Raw genomic sequence first — 21154 nt, forward strand, 5'->3', positions numbered from 1 at the left:
CCTCATAAATGCTCACACCTGCAAGGATATGAACTCTTCAACACCTATTAATCCACCCACTAGTGCCATTTCAAATGACTGATTTATTATTGCTCAGATGGGGTGCTTCAGCAGATACAAACTGGTGTCATTGTGGAAGACTGATTTTTTTCTATAAGCAGCTGTAAAGTTATTAACATACTAAAGGAACTAAAGGCAAGTGCCATTTTTTTTTTTTTCTGACAAAGAGATGAAGCTTGAAATAATTACACTAAAACATACCTCCTGGATGTATATTGACTTCAGACTTTTGCATTAAGGACTTGCCTGTGGGGAGGAAAAAGTCTTCATAGTATGTTCTGGCATCCTGGTCTCATTAAGACAGTATGCACTCCTTTTAAAGGGCAGCACATATCTGAAAAATCCAAAGCAGTTAATCACTCCGCTCTGAGAAAATCTTTCTAGAGTTTAGTCTCTGATTAATTAAACTAGTATAGACAGAAAAATAACAACAAATCTTTAAGCTGTGACCTATACATAAGGCAATAATCAATGTTAAAAAAGAAATTACATTTTTACATGTTAGCCACCAGAATAAAAAAAACCCAAAGCCTAGAAATGAGGAATAAACTGTCTGTAGCTCAAATCATATAAAGCATCATGTGTTTGCCTTATTCACGATATATGACATACCTACTTCTTACGTAGTTAAGTGGTTTTCAAAGCTATTCAAAAGGAGAAGTTGTCATTTGTACACCAAGACATATGGGGGACGATCTCTTGCCTGTGTTCACCACTTATATCAGAGACAAATCCTTGGACTGAATCAAAGTTTGCCCTATCATTCAATTCAGTGCTCTTTCCACAAAGTTACATGGTCCACTGTCCATTTACAGGAAATATTGTGTAAGTTCCCAAAAATTTATAACATACTTGCCCACTAAAAAGGGTGTTTCACAAAGGCCAGGTATTGTGCACAGCTCAGAGTAGCTACCTAGGACTTCCACATTGCTGCAACTGGGATGTGCTGGTTCAGCTGCACGTGAACCTCTTGTAGCATTGCTCACATGGAGTAAAGGTTGCTCTGTGAATAACAGCCAGGCCAGTCTCTCATGTGTCTCTAATTTCTGCAGATTAATTGGGTGAATGCCAGTGAAGAATCAGTAAGCCTAGTCTGGTAGAGAGTCAGTGAAAGCAATTCAGATGAAAAATGTATCTGTGTCTTTTTAAAATCAGCTAAAATTTGTTGCTAGACATTTCATTTTACTCAGCTGTGAGCAGTAAGGTGGTAAATGTTATCTTAATTCATATCGACAGAGCTCTTCGTCCTCTGGCATACTCAGCTGCGGTTGCTGAGCCTTTCGCGGAGCCAGGCCCTGCAATCTGCAGTCAGATGGGTAACTACAGGGAACGGCTGCCTGGCTTTTAAGGATAGAGAATATCCAAAAGCCAAAATAAACCATCCTAATCACCAGAGGCTGGGGGAACACAACAGACCAGTTAACTAAGCTTGGATTATCTCTGCTGGTTAGTTCTTACTCCATACTCGTTGGGCCTCAACTTTAATCTGATCCATGTGCAATGGAACAGAAACAAGGATCACATCCAGATGTGCACATCAGCAGATATCATAAGCATCTAACACATTTGGGTGTTTCTTTCCACAGCGTGGTGCTACCATACAGCCTGATAAATGCCTCTGCCTTTTCCTGTCTTCATGCAAACCCACCACATGCCCCATTTGGAAAGGGAAGAGCAGCCAAGACAGTGGTGATTTCACCCACCTGTGATTGTCCATGGTCTGGCAGAGATGGAGCTGAGGTTCCTGCCCATTCATCCCCCCATTCCTGCACTCTTCTATCGCCCCATGCCTCTGTGCCACTGCTTATGCTCAAGAAAACAAATACAGGGGAATTCCTTATCCCATTACATGGATGCACAGTAACAGAAGTTCTCTATGAAAGATAACAGCTGTTCTTTCTCGCCTGCTCCACAACAATGCTGTCAGATATCCCCAATAAATGTTCTTTATTCTTGTTCATGCCAAAGCTCACACTGCACAAACATTAGTTGTGTGGATGGGAACTGACATAACCATTCAAGTCAAACTACAGTGGCAAATCTTTCAGTGCTTCTGGGTTCGGCAATTGGTAAGTATAAATCTAGAGCTTTTGGTGATACCTCTTTTAGCCGTCTGTTCTGCAAGGGCAGACTCAAATTTATGGAGACATCCAAAGTGCATTTTGTGAAAAGAGGGAAGTATGAGCATGACCTCACCATCTGATAAATGCTCACAAACCTTTCTCCCTTTGGTATTTTGCACTTCTTACCTTTTTGGGCTAAGACAAAAACTTATCTACATACCTGCTTCCCTGTTGCTTTCTTGATTTGGTTATCCTTATCAAACATGAAAACTGAAAGTGAATTCAATCTGCTTATCTTGTTGACATTTAGACTGCATTAGAGAAAATTTTATGTGATAGTGAGTATGCCAGCCCCATAGACACTGTCTATATCTATCTGCAGGCTGAGCAGAAATAACCCAAAGTATCAAAGACAACTAGCAGTCACAGTAGCATTGGACAGTTACTCCACAGCGAATACTTCATTCAGTACATATTTTCCAGTTTATATTTCCTGCTTCTATTTGTGCTTAGGAAACGTTTTCCCTTCAAATATCTGGCATTTGTCCTTTTGTACAATATATATTCATCACCTTGGGTGGCTTGCAGCATTTCTTCCAGCATGCCTTTGTAAAGTATTGGACTCAAAATGAAGTCACATGCATTCCCCTCTACAAGCAGCCTCTTTTTACTCAGCTGTATCTGCTATACACAATTTGTTTAAATAATTCTTGGTAGAAGTTTATTCCAAATTTCATATACTTCTGATCCTGTATGTAATGTGTCTTCTATGCACTTATCTATCTTTTCTGGTCTTGATCATGAAAGCTCAAAGTAAAAGACTACATAGAAAGAAAAAAATTCTGTACACTTCTTTTAAAAATCAAAAAAATTAGCTTTGACTCTTCATACACAAAATCACATGGAGAACCAGGCAGCAAAACGATCCTGTTTAGCTGCATTAATCCTAGGAAAAAGTCAAAGCAGGTAGTTCCTACACCAGGAACAAATAAAGGAAAGGTTTTGAACTCTTTCCTCGCCTATTTTGCATCCACTGTATAGTCATGAAAGCTATAAGAACATTCAGAGTAGGGTATAAACTACGCTCCTGCTTGAGACTTTTGTGAAGAGAGGCCAGGCTCTGAGGCTGCGTACTGGAGGTACCTTCGGCACACCAGAGAGAGGAGTTCCCTTCTTTTGCACCACAGGGAATGTCCTGGCTCTGTCTTTTATTTTGGTAACTTCAGAAGCTACATGCGATCTCTCAGTGCCACAGTGCCATTTAGGATCTGAAATTTCAAAGCTATTTCTTTTTCTAAAAAACAAAGAGATGAGGATATCTAATCTGTTCAGATTCTGCTCATTGAAAAAACAATGGCTTTTTCAACATGGATCTTTCAAAAAAAAGTCCAAAAATCTAACAAACCAAAAAAGACAAAAGCTCTGTGTAATAAACTAGAAAACAGAAATGTAGTTTTGTCAAATAATCCATATTTTCCCGTTTCCAGGAATCCTGTTAAATGGACTTGTTTTATTGATTTGATCTGTGGTGATAGAACAGATTTCAGCAATGTGAAACGGCTGTTATGTGGGAAGTATAATCTTATCTCTAGAAAAACAAAGGCTCCCTGTCTCCAAAGCTGTCTAATCGACATTTTTCATGGCTTGGCCTTCATTCTGTAATACTACCAGCAGTAATGTTGTCCTGTTCCTAAAATAAAAATTTTAAAAATACCTTATTATTTTATAAAATGTCATTAACTTTTCATTTTAATTTCCAAAATCACGCCAGAACACAAAATGACAGCTACAAATAAATTAAACCAATGCATACGTCAAAATGGCAGATCTGCATTTCTTTATTTACAGGCTGAACAATGACATTGTGCATGTGGATGGGGGGTGGGGTGGGGAGAGTGGATATGTATATACAAACACACACACAAAGGCAGATATACATACACAGCATACTGAAGGTTGGAGTAATGTCTCCATTTTACCTAGAAAAAGATCAATATTCTAAAAATTACTTTTTATGTATTTGTGTACAGCAATACATCACAAATAGAAATAACTGATTTACACATTGTAAAATACAACTAAGTTTTGAGGTTACAAGTCTGGCAAGCATATATTCTACATCCAAAGTAGTTTTGTCTAAGGTTCCCTGACATGTATCTATCAGAAAATTACCTTTTGTATTCTGCCTCTCAGCACGATAGCTTAGATTTCAGCAGAGGACAACTGGAGGACATTATGCCAGCTTCTAAAACAAATGGAAACACTGAATTACAGTATATGGTACTAAAAAGGAACATTTCACTAGCATGTACTTGTCCAAAAAAAAATTGTGAATGTCAAATCTTTAGCCACAAGGACACCCAAGACATAAAGGAATTAAACAGATGTTCTACATGCTGAGCAGTGAAACACGGCAATGCTAGATTCTTATCTGCTCCTCAAATGAAATACCTTTCCTATTTGGTCCTTTTATTCTGCCAGCTCCCATTTCCACACTGCCACAAACATGTGAGTTGACTTGTACATACATGTCTAACTGGGTGAGCTCGGAGCACTTGGTATGCCAGCAGTCTCTTCGGCCACACAGGACTGACAGGACACAAAGGGCATTGAGCTCCACTTGCACTGAAGCTGGCAAGAGTAACTATCTATAAACGTTTGAAAGTCTGGGGCAAATGACTTCCAACCTTTCCTTAAGTTCCTCCACAACCAACGGTGACCTCATCCTGGAATGCCTCATTCGAGACAAATGTTTCATCAGGTCTTGCAGTGTTGACTACCCTGCTTGAAGTAGACAGGCTGGTTTTATTTGTTCAGGCAAAAGTACAATAGTAAGCTTAACAGCTTCTTCCTCTTGTCTTCACCCCCACTTGGAACCACACTACTGCAACATGATCTAGCAATGTTTTTCAGTTGTGTTGCATTTCCAGCAGTTCTCCATTGCTTTCAGCCTCAGGATAAAAAGCCCAAGGTACTTCTATGTCAAAATCTTGGCGGTGCAAGTGGATGTGCAAGATGCAAGACTTGAAGACACAGAAGAGGCAACACAGTGAATCTCTTTACTCAACTACTTCTGAAGCTCCAGTGACTAGAAAGCCTCACTCCACAGAACTTTAACATTCATGTGAATTAGTGTAATTATTGTCTCTCGTCATCTCTTCTGTTGTGAGAGTCTGGAATGGATCGTACTAACTTGGTATATACAGTTGCACTAGTGTGTCTCTGAATCTTTCTATATGAACTTAACAACAATATGAAAAGACCTCCTCTTTGATTAATTTTGTTGTATGTGATGCAAAGGTTTAAAGCAGATATTAAGCAAATTTCAAAATTCCTGTGTTTTAATGAATCACAGACTGAGATAAAGCAGCTTCTTTCCAAACCTAAATTATACCTTGAGTTCTGCAGAAGTTTGTCTACTAGGATATCCTGTCCAATTAGTCAGAAATGTGTAAGTGGAGCCAACAGAACTAAACCTTGATGAAGGGGAAATATATGTGGTAAAATGTCTCAGATTATCAGACAATTAAGTGATTTCACTGGCTGACAAGAAACAGAACTTTGAGGGGGGTAATCCACAGTTATTTCCAACAATGATGAAATAGTTATAAATATAAAATACTATATAGACAGGACAAAATGCTTTTTATTTAATGGTTAGCCACAAAGTAAGTCTGTCTGCAGAGTACACTTCAGGCAGATAACGGCAAACACTCTTCATGTTTCAAAAAGCCCATAGTTCCACTAACCTAACACTGAGATAGTATATGCTGCATCTCAGCAGGAATGGAATGGCTTGAAGTTAAGGACCTGCATGTAAATCTCCAAGCATGTATCAGGGGAACTACAATTTAGGCAAAGAAACATCTGACTTTTTTGTTACACATCCATTTTGCTATTGGATTCTGAAAAGGAGTTTCCTAATCTGCTTCATTTTTCATAAACAGCTAAGGCTCCCTGAATCTTTTAATCAAATAGATTTCCGTAATCATGATATTCTGAGGCTCTGCCACATAGGAAAGTAATTCTTAGTGCCTTGGTTTTACTGCACATAGATTACAATCTTGTAAGAGGTTCATGCGTCTTTTCTAACAAAGTCAGCAGTGCAGTTCAGTTATAAATCTCTAGTCCCTGCTAAGCTTTTGTTGAGATAACAGTTAGTAAAGACTTATCCTCTGAGATTAAGATTCTTTTGGCATGTATTTACCTATGTCACACAAAACAAACTATGCATCTGAGATGGACAGCTGGCTGCCTGCCACCCATGAATAGAAAAGGTCAGCTAACTCTTATGGCTTATAGAAAGGATAGATACAGAGCAAAAGCAGAGCTTTGTTCTGTGATTTCTAGCATACATGTTGTGAAATCACCAAGAGGAAGCCGGGGCTAGGATCAGCTGGGGGCTAGCATGCACAGCTCGTCTAAGCTCCTTGTAATCATTGGGATCTGCATTATGTATGCAGCAACCTGACATCTTTGCTAAGAAAATTCCTCCTTTACTAATTGCTGCAAGCCAGATATAATAATGAATTCAAGTCACCTGAGCTAGGCACAGCTTTATGTCTGTTGTAGGTTCTCAGACTGAGGTGCAGCAAATTCCATTAGGCACTGAGTTACCTTTCACATGGAGAGTTAAACTCCTCAAGCATCCAAAATCCAAAAGTTGGATGTTGTTGGAATTTAGTAAATAAAGAAAGGCTCTTGACAAAAGTGACTGGACAGAGGGTAAGACAGGAGAATAAGGCCTTCATGCAGCGCTACAACAAATGGTACCTTCTCCTTGGAAGCTCTGCCTGTCCTGCCCAATGGGCAAGAACATACATTTTTCTTTCAAAACATCAAGCAAACCTTACTAAATAGAGATCTGTCCTGAGAAGCCATAGTTTTAAATATTCCAGACAAACAAGGTAAACAAATTCAAATCTCCCATTGGTTGGACAAATCCTCTAGCCCTTACACCAGTACATGGAAGAAGAGCAGCAGTTCTTCCTTAGGGTGCAAATTAAAGAATGAGCAGCAGGAGCTCAAGTCTTCCATCCTTTACTAGGAGCATTCTGAGAAGCCCACCAGGAAACCTCCAAGAGGATTTAGAGCAAGACACTGTCTGAGTTTCTGGCTAATCAGCCCCGAAAAATATGAAGTAGTTCTTGGCATGACTGTAGGCATATTACGGACTTAATGGAAAGGTGCTTTAGGCATCTGCAGAGTCAGTTACACCACAGTGTACAGGGCCATGTTTTTGGAATTAAATACACTGATTCTGCCAGAGTCTCTTTGTGGATCTGGCTTAGTCTCCTCTGCACAAAACAGGATAGATGTTGCCATACTGCTGGCTTGGCCAGAGTATTGAAGTGGAGCTTACATTTTAACTAACATTTTTATTCACCAAACTGTGATTCTCAATCTCATAGCATGTGATAAAACTGAATTTTAAAAAGTATCTAATGAATACCATTGAGTTAAATGTAATAATTAAAATAATTAGCATATTATTTACTGCAACTGATTATAAACTTCATTATTTTCTACAGTCTGTATCAGTGTTTCAGTCGCTCATAAGCATAGTCAGGTAGGCTAATTTGACAACATCTTTGCTGTTTTGTTTCACTCATAGCAATTAACCTCTCAACATTCCTCTTATGTAGTTAATGCACATCTAAAGTGTCCAACATGCACTATTTCCCCAAAGTGCTATGTTGCTTCAGCTTGGCCACTGGCCAACTTTTTAACATCCACCTTTACCTTTCGCTTAGCATTTCTGATTGCTACTGCAAGAGAGAAAAGATAGTAAACAACACCTGGGAGAACTAAAAAAAAAGTGACATTGCATAGCCCACCTGGGGATATTTACAAAGGTGTCAAAAATAATAGAGTTTTGAAAATTGTCCATGGAAAATCTAGCCCAGCAAAACTTTTGAAAACCTTGGCCTTTTATGTTCTTTAGGAATTGCTATTAAATTATTTCAGTTCTACCTTACATTCTATGCTGTAAAAAAAGGAGAGTCTATTCACCAGATTAAATACTTTATTAGTCAAAAAGCAGTCTAATCCAAAACCCATGTCAAGGCTAAAGGAAACCTTTTTAATTATTTCACTAGTCTTTGGATCAAGTTCACTTACTTTCAGGAGGATTTTAAAATTGAAATGGATTATTTCTCTTTGCCCAGAGGTAGGTTACATGAGAATGAAGCACAGCATGATAACTGATTACTAGAGCAGTCTAGGAGTGAAATATGAAGTGTTAGCTAGATTAGTTGATGAGTTCTTTATTGCTTCTTTTTTATATGAATAAAAAAAGATTTCTCTGTAAAATTATATCCAGTTGGATTTCACAAATTATAATGGTGACAAAAGTTTTTGGTGATCTCGGATGCCTTAATCATCTGCTGATTAGTCAGGGAATAATTATGTTAAATAAAATAATCTAGTAATAAAAGAAATCAGCCTTCCATTCCCCTCAGACTCTACTCCCTACCACACTAGCTTTGCTCCTATGAAGCTTCACCCATCATCAGAGTCCAGGAAGAAAGAAAGGACCTGCTGATTCTTCTAAAAGTTCAAGGCCTTTCCTGTTCCGAAGTTTGAGTACTCACGGATTTACTACTGAAGCTATTACAAAGCAAAAGTTTTTATACATTTGAACTGCAATTTAGTATTTTGCTCAGAGGTTTCACTGAAAAGAATCTCTTTCACCTCCCCAAATGTACCACATCATACCTTCCTCTCAGGATGATGCAATTTGACAGGTGCCACTATAATATGTTTCCTAGACCAGTTCATCTTGGTGCACAATGACACGAGGGGAAGAAAATCACCAGAAAACAGGATCTAAATCATTCTGCATTCCTGTCTAAGAATCAGTGTAAATGAATAATTACGAGGACACACAGAGTAAGAAATGTGCTTATAAACCCAACATTCACAAGCGGTATGCCTCACCTGTGGACAGCACACGACCTTCAGAATGATGTCTGTGCTCTTCCCAAGTACAAGCAGTAACTCTGTAAAGAAACCCACATAAAAATACACACTTAGACTTCAATCCCGTGTCAGTCTCACTGGCACTGAGGACAAAGTTTGGGAGCACAGACCTGTAATGGGTCAGATATCCACTACTAAAAATAAGCAAGTGAACATGTTGCAGGTCATTATTAATAAAGTATGCAGAATTATAGGCATGTAACATATAAACTCTTAGATGCTACCTAAAATTGAGAAATTGACAGTCTAGGAAAAATCTGGGTTTTGAGTGAAGACCTACAAGAGCCTGAATACCGTCGGTTGCACTACTTCCCCCTCCATTCTGCACAAAGTTGCCAATGGATTAACTTTCAGGAGCAGTGAGCATGGTAAACATTCATCAAAGACCATGCAGTGCTATAGATTTTAAGGAACTCATAAATTCAAGACCACAGGGAACTACTATGGTTATATTTGAATTCCTTCTGAAGAGACCATGTCATTTCACCTAGCCACACCTGCACCAAAGAAAATTCTCTGCTTTATATTGAAGCTAGAGACCTTAAACACTAAAACCAAGGCTCTCATACTGAGATTTTTATACCAAGAAATGTGAAGGCTCCACATTTTTCAGCATGGTTTCATTTTTCATGGGGGAAAAGATAAACTTTCAAATTGAGAGGAAAACCTGCAAACCTACCCCTACAGCAATAATTAACAACCTTATGTTCTATAACATGGGAAAGGAAAGAGATATCAGAATCTAATTCCACAACAAAATACAATGCAGGGTTATAGAAAATAAGGATTCTCAGAATCAATTTTAGATGAACATAGGTCTTCTAGACTTAGTTAATGAACTTATTTTGCATTATTTGTAATTATTTTTAAGAAGCTGCCCCGGGGTTACTTTCCCTCCTCATTCTTGTTTCTCTTCCTTAAAGAGAATTTTGGGTGTTTTTTAAGGCAAAAATAGCAGCAACCGCCAGATCTGTCATCCTGTTATGCCCTCACAGGAACAAACCTATATATCCTTCTATGTGCCATTAATCATAAATCTGAGTAGCTGAAGATCAGTTTTCTATGACAGAATGCACTGAACAGGGCAATTTGTGTGTGTGGGGGGGGGAGTAGGTGTATGTGAGTATAAAAATATATATACACACATATATAGGTATGGGGCCAAGATAGTTCTAGACACTAAACATTTATTCTCTGAGGAGGAATAAATTTGAGTATGACCTTTCATTTTCATCTGGCCTTTCAAAAGACATGATTAAACTCTATCTCCTGGCACTGTAATTGATTTTTCCCAAAGGACCATTTATCAGAGAATAAACTGGGTTTAGACCTTGAAGTGTATATTTTGTGGCTTTTACATATCAATTGGTATTTTAAGAGAAGCCCTCCATTCCAAAAGCACTTCTGAGAATACTGCAGAAAAAAAAAAAAAAAAAAAAAAAACTCAGCCAGAGTCCCTGGCTTTTTGTCAATACACCATTCCAGCAGAGCTTGTCAGCTGAAAGATTAACTCTTGAGAAGAGCTAGATTCAACTAACAAGCAGAATTAGATACTACTAACAAGTTATCTCAACAAAGAAGAGGCCCAAGAAGATCTCGCTTAAATCACTGCACAAGCAGATGACAGTTCATGTAAAGTTTGGGCTTTAACAACAAAGGCACAAACCCTCCTTCCCCTTTGTCAGAGCAGGTGGAGACACTTCACAGCATCCTACCGAGCTCACTGGTGCATGGAAACCTTTTATTTCCCTCCAACACACAGTACCATAACATGAAGGCATATACAGCCATATTCCAGTTAAAAGTCTATAATAGCACAAAAATCAAATGTTTGATTTTAATTGTTGTCTGGGGATTACCATGCACACCAACCTGGTCTGAAGACACACCTGTTCTTAGCTTCCTGTAACTCCCCGAAAGAGCTGTGGATTCCTTATGTTTGGTTACAGACATCCTGTTTAGGGACAGGAAAAAATGTTCATATATTCCAACTTTGAGCCAGAATTCCTTAACTCTGAATGCTTTCATTAATTCATTTTAACACTGTTTTTAAACAGGGTACTTACAGGAGTGGGAATCACATCATTTTCATCAAGCAGTCCAATGCTACAATGTACAGAATCAGACACAGGAGTCACTAGTCCTAAAAACAAGACTTAGTACTCTAAATGCATTAAGAATAACTCCACTGTTGCAACTACAAAGTAATTTAAGTTAACCAGAAAGTAATTACCTGTGCAGTGCAGCAGAGGTAAAGTGATATCTAGATTTAAAATTAGTGTTAATTGAATTATACATCTGCTGTGGGAAAAAAATAACTCCCTTAAACTCAAATTACGTTCTCCCAAATGTCATTATACATAACACAGTTGCGTGTTCTCAGACAATCATAAGACAAATATTATTTCATCAGAAGGTAGAGCTACTAGGAATATTTACGGTAATGAAATACAAGAACATATAGATAGACAAAAGACTGGGGGACAAATACTACCCCTCTGTAGTGACCGTTCCTTGATTCCAAGACTAATAAGAGGACTCAGGAAGGGAGCCAACATGACATTTGAGCACATCCTTAGCCCTAAGCTTGTGAGTTGTCTCTGCGTCATCATGCTTAAGAGTTTTGACAAAGCCAGGCATTGTAGAAGCGGTAGATCCTTCTTTGGAGATAAGTGATATCAAGCTGTCTGTGTTATAAACCATTGAATTAAGAAACTTTCAGGGCGATAATAAATACACCTTTAGTATCTGATCCTCTCTCTTGGAGAGGGCTACTTAAGTCCACTGACTTCATGTCATGCCTGGACTCCAGATCAGCACCAATGGTTGCCTGTCAGGAGATACTTGTAGCTACTCGCAATCCTCTCAGATTCATTGTCATGCAAACAGTAGAAAAAATTTGGAGTGCAGAAGGAAAGATATAATGCAGACGGATTTGCAGAGGTGTGTAGCACATCAGATTAGGGAACATTCCATTGTTAAATAACACTTCAGTTTCCTCCAGCCGATCTCACAGCAGTGTCAGTGTTGGTACGCTCATTAACAGGAGGAAAAGCCAAGCTGCTGAAGTAGAAGCGACCCACTGGTGGGATCCGCAGCCATCTGGAGGCAAAGCCTGGAGCAAGGCCTGTGTAAGAGTGCAATAAACTATACCAAATTTCTGACAAGTGCACTAAAGGGGGAAGGTTATAAACTGAGGAGAAAATCCCAAAAGACTCTACTTATGGAACAACATTAGTCTGAGGCAGGTTAGTTCTAAAACCACATAGTAACAGAGATGAAAAACGTACTTTAAAACTTGCTTTGCTTTCCAAATGAATGATGAGTAAAATTTACTGTTTAAATGCACATGGGAAAGGGTTACTTTACTGGGTACGCTGGCCTGCCACTGTACACTTGTAGGGGCCCTTATACCCTGTTCAGAGTTGGGGACAGCTCTGATTTAGCAGTCACCAACTGGCAGTAGGGACTGCTACACCAGAGCTGATTCTCAAGCACAAACAGTTGTGCGGATTAAACTAATTGAGGTTAACTTTTTTTCCTAACTCAATACACAAAAAGCTCTATCTTGCCTGGATTCAGCCAGGAGATATCATGACAACACCTACTGCAGTAACTGCCCAGTATCCTACTTAAAATATATTTTTATAATTATGTTCATAAAACATGAACGAAAGATCAGAAACATATAAGACATTGGGGATGAGTAGGGTTTTCAGGATCTAGGAATATTTTGTTGACACTAAAATTAAGCAAAAGGAATTAATTGGGTGGAAGATAGGATGACAAGATGATTCGATCCCTAGAGACGTACAAATAAATTTGAAAGAATGTTAAAAAAATACTGATTTGAAGGCTATGTTTTTTAGGAGACCCGTGTTCCAAGAAGTCCAAACCTTAACTCTTCCTCCATCTAGCACAGTAATTTACAGGGTTATTTGAGAATTAATGTGAAGATCTTTTTTTTTAGAAAAGTCAAAATTTCAACATAAAGACTTTTCATCTAACTATAACTGAACTGGATCTTTAGTATAATTAAATGTTCCTGATCAAAGGAAAACATAAAACCCCATCTTCAAAGTCAGAATGATAAGAGGTTTTCAGTAATGTGCACCATATCTTTCTAGTCTGGATGAGAACAGCAGTTTTGACTAGGTATTCCGTGGCCTATTACATAAAACAAACTGACATCAACTATTTCTCCAAAGAAGGAAGTACGCTTCAAACCATGTCTTCACAGATGTTCGTATCACTATTCTTACTATGCACACCCACCAAAACGGAATATGAAATAATTGCCAGAAAATTAAAAATTACTGTAGAAGTATGACAGAAGCACTGACAGGATACAACACTGTGAATCTCACGCTTGCAGTGCAGTAAGGAACTCAGAAGAAATAGGATATGATCAGTAGCTACTCTATATTGAGGTTGGATTATGAGTGAATTGAGGTTGTTCATTCTAACAGGTGTGCTAAATTCAGCGAGTACAAGTATGCAAAACTATACTACTTCTTAGAGAAAAAATTAACCAGATTGCAAATCTGATGGGAGAGAGAGTAATGTCTAAAAAGAGGACCACATATTCAGTTCAGGTTAGTTGAGTCCTGACAGATCCAGTGCAGCTGTGTTGATTTATACCAGCTGAGCATCAGCCTAGCATATCATCTAAAACAGGACCTTGAATCTCTGCAGAGAGCCACCAGCATTTCAAGACTGATGACACGTTTTCTACACCTCAAAGCAGGCATTCCTGAGAGTATAGGCACTAGATGATACTAGAGACCTTGAAATACAAGGGACAGGATGAAGCCAAAGGCCTCCGGCATCTAAATACAAATGGTCAATTACTAAAAGAATGTAACCCTGGGAGTTGGCTAGAACTGTTTTTAGGACACAACAAAGAGGGGAAAAAAAAGTGGTATCCAGCATATATAAAATGACTTATACAGTGAAAATGCAAATGTCGTAACAGGAAAGCATAAATGTGAATCACAACCTTCATAAGAACAGAAGTGAAGTATTCCAGCACTGACCCCCAGGGTTAAGGGCACTACAACAGTTCAATGCAGCTGCTTATCTGCAGAAGGTTCTTGCACAACTTTGGTGGAGAAAATTGTGCTTTTTGATTTTCCAATTACCATATTTTCCTACTTCAGCTTTTCATATGTAGTGTATTATATTTATTTACTAAGTAATTAGGTAGAGTAAATTAGAATTTTAGAGAGTGGTGTGTGTATAGATACATGTGTTTTCTGCTCCAATCTTACCACATGACAACGTGATTAATATCAGCACACCAAGTAAGAGTAAACCTTATAAATATTTAATCTTTGTCCTTATAAATGCATTAATAAAGTAGCATTAATAGATGTAAGAATGCTGCAACACTCCACCTCTTAGCCATTATTTTTTATATATATATAGAGTAAAATCATATTGCATAAAATATTTTTAGCACATCTTGTAAAGAAAGCAAATAATGCTAGATAAAATGTGGAAACATTTAGAGCAGCTAGAAGCAACCTTATCATCTCATAGGATTGCCCTACATCAGAGGTCAGGAATCTGAACTCAATGATCTGTGAAGTTCTGCATGTGCAGACAATCTTTTATAAAGTTAGAATTTTAATTTAAAGTTCCCTTTTCTAATCCTCCACAGATTTTTATTTCCACTCTTAATTAGTATGCTGCTGTTCGACATGTGAGCAAGGATGTTTAGCTGGTGGGCTAAGGTGAGAACAGACTGCCACTGACAAAAGAATCCTGGACCACAGTGAGAAAAGCGTGTTTCAATTATTTAAGTGTAGAGATGTACAGCCAACATCTTCAGCAGTGTTATGACTTTTAACTCATTTTAGCTAAACTGGCTTCAAAGGCAGTTGTGCTTCTAAACACTTTTGTGCACCTGGGCTGTTCTCTGGGGCTGCAGTTGTCTCTACCAAGATCCTCAGCTGGTCAGCAGCAGGGAGCCGGTGCAGACTGCCCTGATCAGCCAGCAAACCTGTAGAATGTAACCAGCTGTTCTTCCTCCCTTATCCCAAAGGCAAACTGCCAGAAAAAACCTTTCATTGTGTTTCTGAGCTGTTCGTTGCAGCCATTCAGTACCTGAGAACACCTTCTCGCCTTTCAAACTTAAAAACAGACTATCTTTCGTTAGCCTATTATCATTTGGCATATGTCATACTTCAGCGAAATTGGTTTAGTCTTATAGAGGCTGATGGCACACAGCAAGCCTGTTGATTGCAATACCAACATAAAGATGACAGCAATACAAGCAGGAATATCTCTAGAAGTTTGTTGGTGCTTGTTCTAGATGTTAAGACGTGCAAGTTAGCTGTTCACTGCAGCATTTTGATATCTGATTTAAAAAAAAAATACTCTTCTGCATCAGATACTCTTCTCAGGAGAAACACACGGGGGCTGGGCGGGGGGTGGGGGTGGGAAACCTGCACACTTTGATATTAAGAAGTAGCGGGTAATGTTCAGCTGTTCATACTGCTCACTTGGTTTCACATTTCTGTATTTGCTTCCCCCCAATGACAGAGATTTTTCAGTGCTAGAGGATGTGATACACTGTTCTGCACTGCTGCACTCTGGATAGGGAGGAATGCTTTAAAACTATCGGCTAATGTCCGTAGGCAGCTGGGGAGCCATCCTTCCCTTTACAGAATCTTTGCACACAGATCCCCTTTGGGGAAGATATGTGGCACAACCCTCAAGGCTGCCAGCATGCATAACCCTCCTGTGATGGAAAATCAAAACACCAGTGTCCCCCAGCAAATATTATACGCTGCCTTAGTGTTCCAGACTCTGAAATTCAGCTTTAACTCCGACACCTACTCTCCCCTGAGCTGGCTTGATACAGCACTTGAGTCACAGAGAGGCAGGCAAAATGACCTTGTGAATAAGAATCTACTATTGCAAACTTTCTAGTTAGAAAAACTCCACTGCCATTTGCCTTCCAACCCAAATATCACTCCATGATTTCCCACAGTGGCTGAACTGGCGTCAAAGCTCTTGTCCAGGAGGCAATTTGGTCTGCACAAATTTAGTGGGACTCACCCATGTGGAGCAGGGAAGGGAACTGCCTTCAGGTGCTCGTGGTTCTTCTGGCACCATAAAGCAGCAGCCAAGGAGATTATACCTCTGACCTCAAGAACTTGGTTCCTCACCTTATCTTACCTTCATTCTGTCTGCCATAAAATCACTATCCTCGCTATTGTGCTGAACCAAAAAATAACTACAGTAGGTATAGTGACTATATTGTCATTCTGCAAAATAAGAGTTAAATGTATCCCTCCTAGCAAGCATATGAATTTCTTGTGATGTGAAAAACAGAGAGGCAGGTAATATTGAAAGCATTAGGCACAACAAATGGCACTTTTTTAGAGGATTAAGTCTATTCTTCAAGTATGTTGTCACATGGGACTGAAGGTCAGTTAGCCAGAGGCCTAACTTTTTCAGAGATCAATTCCATATATATAACATCATTAAAATCCAATCAGGAAAGTAAAATATTTCAGCTATTCTGAACATATTCTATCCTGCATTTCAGATATTATTCATATCACTAGGGTAGCACTGTGGATTCGGTTTAGTTGATTACATTAAACCAACATTGTTTAAAAATTCAAAACACTGTAAAACCCTGCATGTTTCTGCTGCCTGTGTGAGTAAGTTGGAGGTCACTGCAGTGGAATGACTGCTGAAGTTGACAGTTATGTCTGGAAACTGAAGATACTGTGCCGTGGTCTGCCTTTCATATCCTTGAGGAATACTTTGTAAAGCATACTTGATGCAAGTTAAGGAGATGAGGGATCATTTTTGTGTATGTGAATCTTGTTCTTGCAAGATCAGTCCTGCATGCCCAAGTTATTTTAGTGAAAAATTCTGCTTAACTGAACTTCTGTGGCACAGCAGCTGCACACGATGGAACTGTCCTTCAGGGAAGCTCCCAGTCAGTCAGGAGTAACCCTAACTGTCCTACAATACCAGGGCTGAGCAGAGAAAAAATTTGGCTTCTAATCACATGGTAGGCAGACCCAAATCTACTGTGTAAGTATCAGTTAAATCAAAGAGGACACATTTCTTATTGTCTGATGCAAAAATTCCTACAGAATTGCTGTCAGAGCCCCATCATTTTCTATTACATTGCTAAACCACCACCAAGATAAAAAGCACTTGAAGAATCGTGAAGGATGCAACATCCATCTGATAAATTTCTTACAGTTCTTATAAGGCTTTTTTTTTTTTTTTTTTTTTCTCAGAACACAAATCAAATAAAAGGAGCACTGAAGTTAGAAAAGAACACTCACCTGGTTTTCTGATTTTCCAAAATCAGCAAAGCAGCTGCAACACCCTCATTGAAAGAGGACAGTGAAAGGCCTGACCCAAATTCACTGAGTTTCTCCAGGGCTTAGACAAGGCCCTAAGAATATGGAGAAGAGAAAGCAAATGGAGTTTCTCGACCTTTGTGCAATTATTTTCAGCAAATCTTCATTTCATTTTTTGATGAAACTCTTCCAATTACTGGGAGCACAAGTACATTAGAAGGTATGGCACATCTATTTAAAATGACGTGTTGCAAGGTATAAACAAGGTGATTCAAATTGAATGGGTTCACATTAACTAACAACTGGCACCATTTGATGATCAAGTTAAAAAAAAAAACATGTGGAGTCAGTTAAGAAATCAAATTGGAAATACCATCATTTTATGAACCACATTTAACATCTTCTCAGACATACCAAAGAACAATCCAGTTTCCAGAAATACCATTTGTTGGATCTCTATATTCCAGGAATATTACACAGGCAATGCTTCCCATCACATACGGAAACCACTTCAGATAGAGACTCTGCCGTCATTACAAACCAAACCACTCCCAGCTCAGGCAGGCATGACCTTTTAAAAGGGTACCTGCATGTCACCTCACTATTAAGTACTGTATTCATAACCTGCCCACCATTCTCCAATCTAAAAATATTGCCTAAGTCATTTGTTTCCTTTGCTAGTCTCATAATTGCAGTCAGTTTCTGCAGCAGATTCTGACATTCTCTTGTTTGCTGGCTGAACTCATTCTGTCATGAAAGGTCAGAAAGCAAACTGCTTCAGAATGTCAATAGGTGTTTAAAGTATTCCATCCTCCTGAATTTCTCATGTGCTAAACCATCAAGTGTTGATTTAGAGGTCATTAACTTTAAGGTAGGCAACTTGAGCCCATAAAGGGAAAATTTTCTCTTTACCCATTGAGTACCCAATTTGAGTCCAGGTCACATTGACCGTTAACAGCTGTTCAGGGTAAGATGAAGACTATTGCTCTTCTTTAATCCCCCTTAACAGTTCCGTGATGTGTATTTAATGTATTTATGTTTCAGGAGGCTGGCTTGTTTAATACATGAGGATGTTGCACTACAGATCTATTTAATCTTACCTTCCCCTCGTTTTCCACAGTGGTGCAAAGGAACTCTATTACAAGTCAAAATAAATCATATCTAATGCAATATAACATTTGTTATCTGTGTATTTCAAAGACACTTGACAAATACAGTTCAGGATCATTATTTCTAGTAAGAAAAAAGAAACTTGTCAAAAGCTGGCTAGTTCACTAGCACTGAAACCAGGAACATAATGTGGGTCCAGTGCATGGGGTCAGAAAAGCTCAGTTGTCCAAGAGGAGACTAATAGAGGCAAAATGAGTGATGAATGTATAATTGCAACATGGTAGCAAACCAGTGAGTAGCTGTGGTTCTTAGAACTATAACCACAGATTTTGAATGAAAAATAAGTTTCTGCAAATCACACTTTTCCTTATTTGATATAATAAAAATGAAGAGGAAAATTAATGCTAAATTTAGACCATCATGCAAACAATATTTAATAAAAAAATACTAAACTTAACCATGCATTCCCAAATTCAAATTCCTGGTTTACTGAAATTCCTTAAGCATTTTGTTTGCATTTTTTATTAGGTTTCCTTTTTCCTTTAAAAAGAGAAGAACGATGAGAAACTGTATTATTTTTCTCATAGTTTTAGACTAGTTATAGTGTTGTCTTTAACATTTCTTTGAAGTTAAATAATCTTTGATGGAATTGAGTTTTGAGAGCTCATTTTGAATTCACTCTATTCATCAGAATAGCTGAAAAAAAACCAAACAAACAAACAAAAAAACCCCCACCATGTAGCAGATCACCTATAAAACCCATACATTTAAAAATTTGGTTTGATAAAAGAAACCTACCAGAAAAATCCCACTGACAACATAATGAGATAGTGGGGAGCTGAACACATATTTTAAAGCTTGTGAGCTTATTTTCCTTTTTTCTCTCTAAAAAAAGTGAGCTCTCTATGTTGATTTTCTTCCTTTTTCCAGTATGAACGAATAACAAAATGAAACATTTGTTTTCATGTTCTTAATCACTTAGTGCATGTTTGTTTTAAAAACACTAGCTTCAAAAAGGCTGAATAAGACCCAGTTTTGCAGAAACAAACAAGCACCAAAATGTCATGATCAAATAGAGGAAATTTCAACTCAAGAGGGCTCCTTGTTTGCAAAGTGAGGAGCAAATGAAAATGGAGTTTACAGTGAGGCAGCATTTTCAGCACAACTTTCTATTTGATAAATAAATGATAGATCTCTCAATGTACACTACAGTGGTGTAATTGAAAACAAACCAAAAAAAGCTAGCTAGTCTCTGAAAAACAAACCGGAGATTGAATAACGAAGTAATCGCTGAATACTACTTCAGTTTGCCATGCAGTGTCTGTTGCTTTTATCCAGCAGCATGCAATTTAAACATTTTTGCTTATTTCCTGTTTCTTTTCTTTGCAAGAACAGATAAACAGAACTGGCTATTAGCCTCCTTCTCTATTAGTATGCCATATGCACGCTGTGCTCCAGCTGTCATGTTAAAAATGCATAAGGCTAAATTAAAATCTGCTGCAAAGACTTCTGCTGGTAATCAGATAACTCTCTATGTAATATCTGATTTAAAATGATAATATTTTTCACATATTTTATATCAGTAATATAGCTGAAGGATAAAAGAATACTACATTTTGATAATTATCCTTTATGGACATTCTGTGTCATGTTATAAATGAACTGTATTTCTCAATAGCATTTAAAAGTGCGAGTACTGAGTCATAGCTTCAGCTGGTACAAGCAGTAGTGAATCCAGCAATTTTCACCAGCTTGAGTGTCACGATCAAAAGAGAACAGCTTTTCTCTTTGGAAGGAAAACAAACCTTTGAAAAATAGTTATCAGACTCCTCAGTAAATGTGGTGAAATGAACTATGATGTTCAGCCAAAATCAGACCAATTACCAAGTGGAAACAGTGGACTAACACCCTCTGTTTTTTGGGAGATGATGATGCCAGGATGGATTGTTGCTTTGGTCATCAGGAGGGAAGAGCGGAAGGAAAAGGAAGCTGCTAATTTAAAATGCACATGGTATTTGATAAGGTTATGAACTCCAGAAAGTTTTTCAGTCCAAAAGTGAGTAGGATTTCTGAAAGCTAGTTGACCCGAGAGGGAAGATGAATCTTACAGCTGAGGCAGCATAACAAGACTCCCTTATACGTGATAAACTGTGTTTGTCTGAAGATGTGTAACTGGCTTAGTCACAACCTTGCCTACCCTCTTGTCCACAGCAGGGGGACAATGAAAGAAGTGTGTCATCGTTGTTGGACTCCTTTTTTCATCTCTCCCCAATGTCCCACGGAGGGCACATGTGGTTGCCTCACTTTCTGCATGTGGCCTCGTCTGAATTATCCCATATGCTTCTCAGCATCCCTAAGATGTTTGCTGGGAATGTCCTAGCAGCAGTGTTAGTGATGGTAGAGATTATTTTTTTCAGGTAACATAACACTAGAAGTGGTGTTCTTCTTCCACAGCCAGTCATGGAAGTTTTCTAAGCACCACTATGTCACAGTGCTGCAGAAGCAAGGAAGAGCAGCAGCAAGGATCGGACCCTGTGCACTCAGACCTGCTGCTGTGCCCAGCAATGGCTGCAGCGCTGAGCTCTCCGTAGCCTGGCTTCACTG

The 21154-nt window shown here is 38.5% G+C and overlaps 1 long non-coding RNA gene across 1 annotated transcript in view; it reads right to left on the minus strand.

The window, feature by feature from the left end:
* Positions 1-269: 269 nt before the first annotated feature.
* LOC114012293 (uncharacterized) overlaps positions 270-21154 on the minus strand; it is a 47309-nt gene continuing 26424 nt past the window's right edge. The window contains exons 3-6 of the long non-coding RNA XR_003554669.2: positions 17423-17535; positions 10977-11058; positions 9063-9124; positions 270-394 (exon numbers count right to left, since the gene is read on the minus strand). This is a non-coding gene — a long non-coding RNA (uncharacterized LOC114012293). The remainder of the gene's footprint in view (positions 395-9062; positions 9125-10976; positions 11059-17422; positions 17536-21154) is intronic.

Source organism: Falco peregrinus, chromosome 13 (genome assembly GCF_023634155.1).
Source record: "Falco peregrinus isolate bFalPer1 chromosome 13, bFalPer1.pri, whole genome shotgun sequence".
NCBI lineage: Eukaryota > Metazoa > Chordata > Aves > Falconiformes > Falconidae > Falco > Falco peregrinus.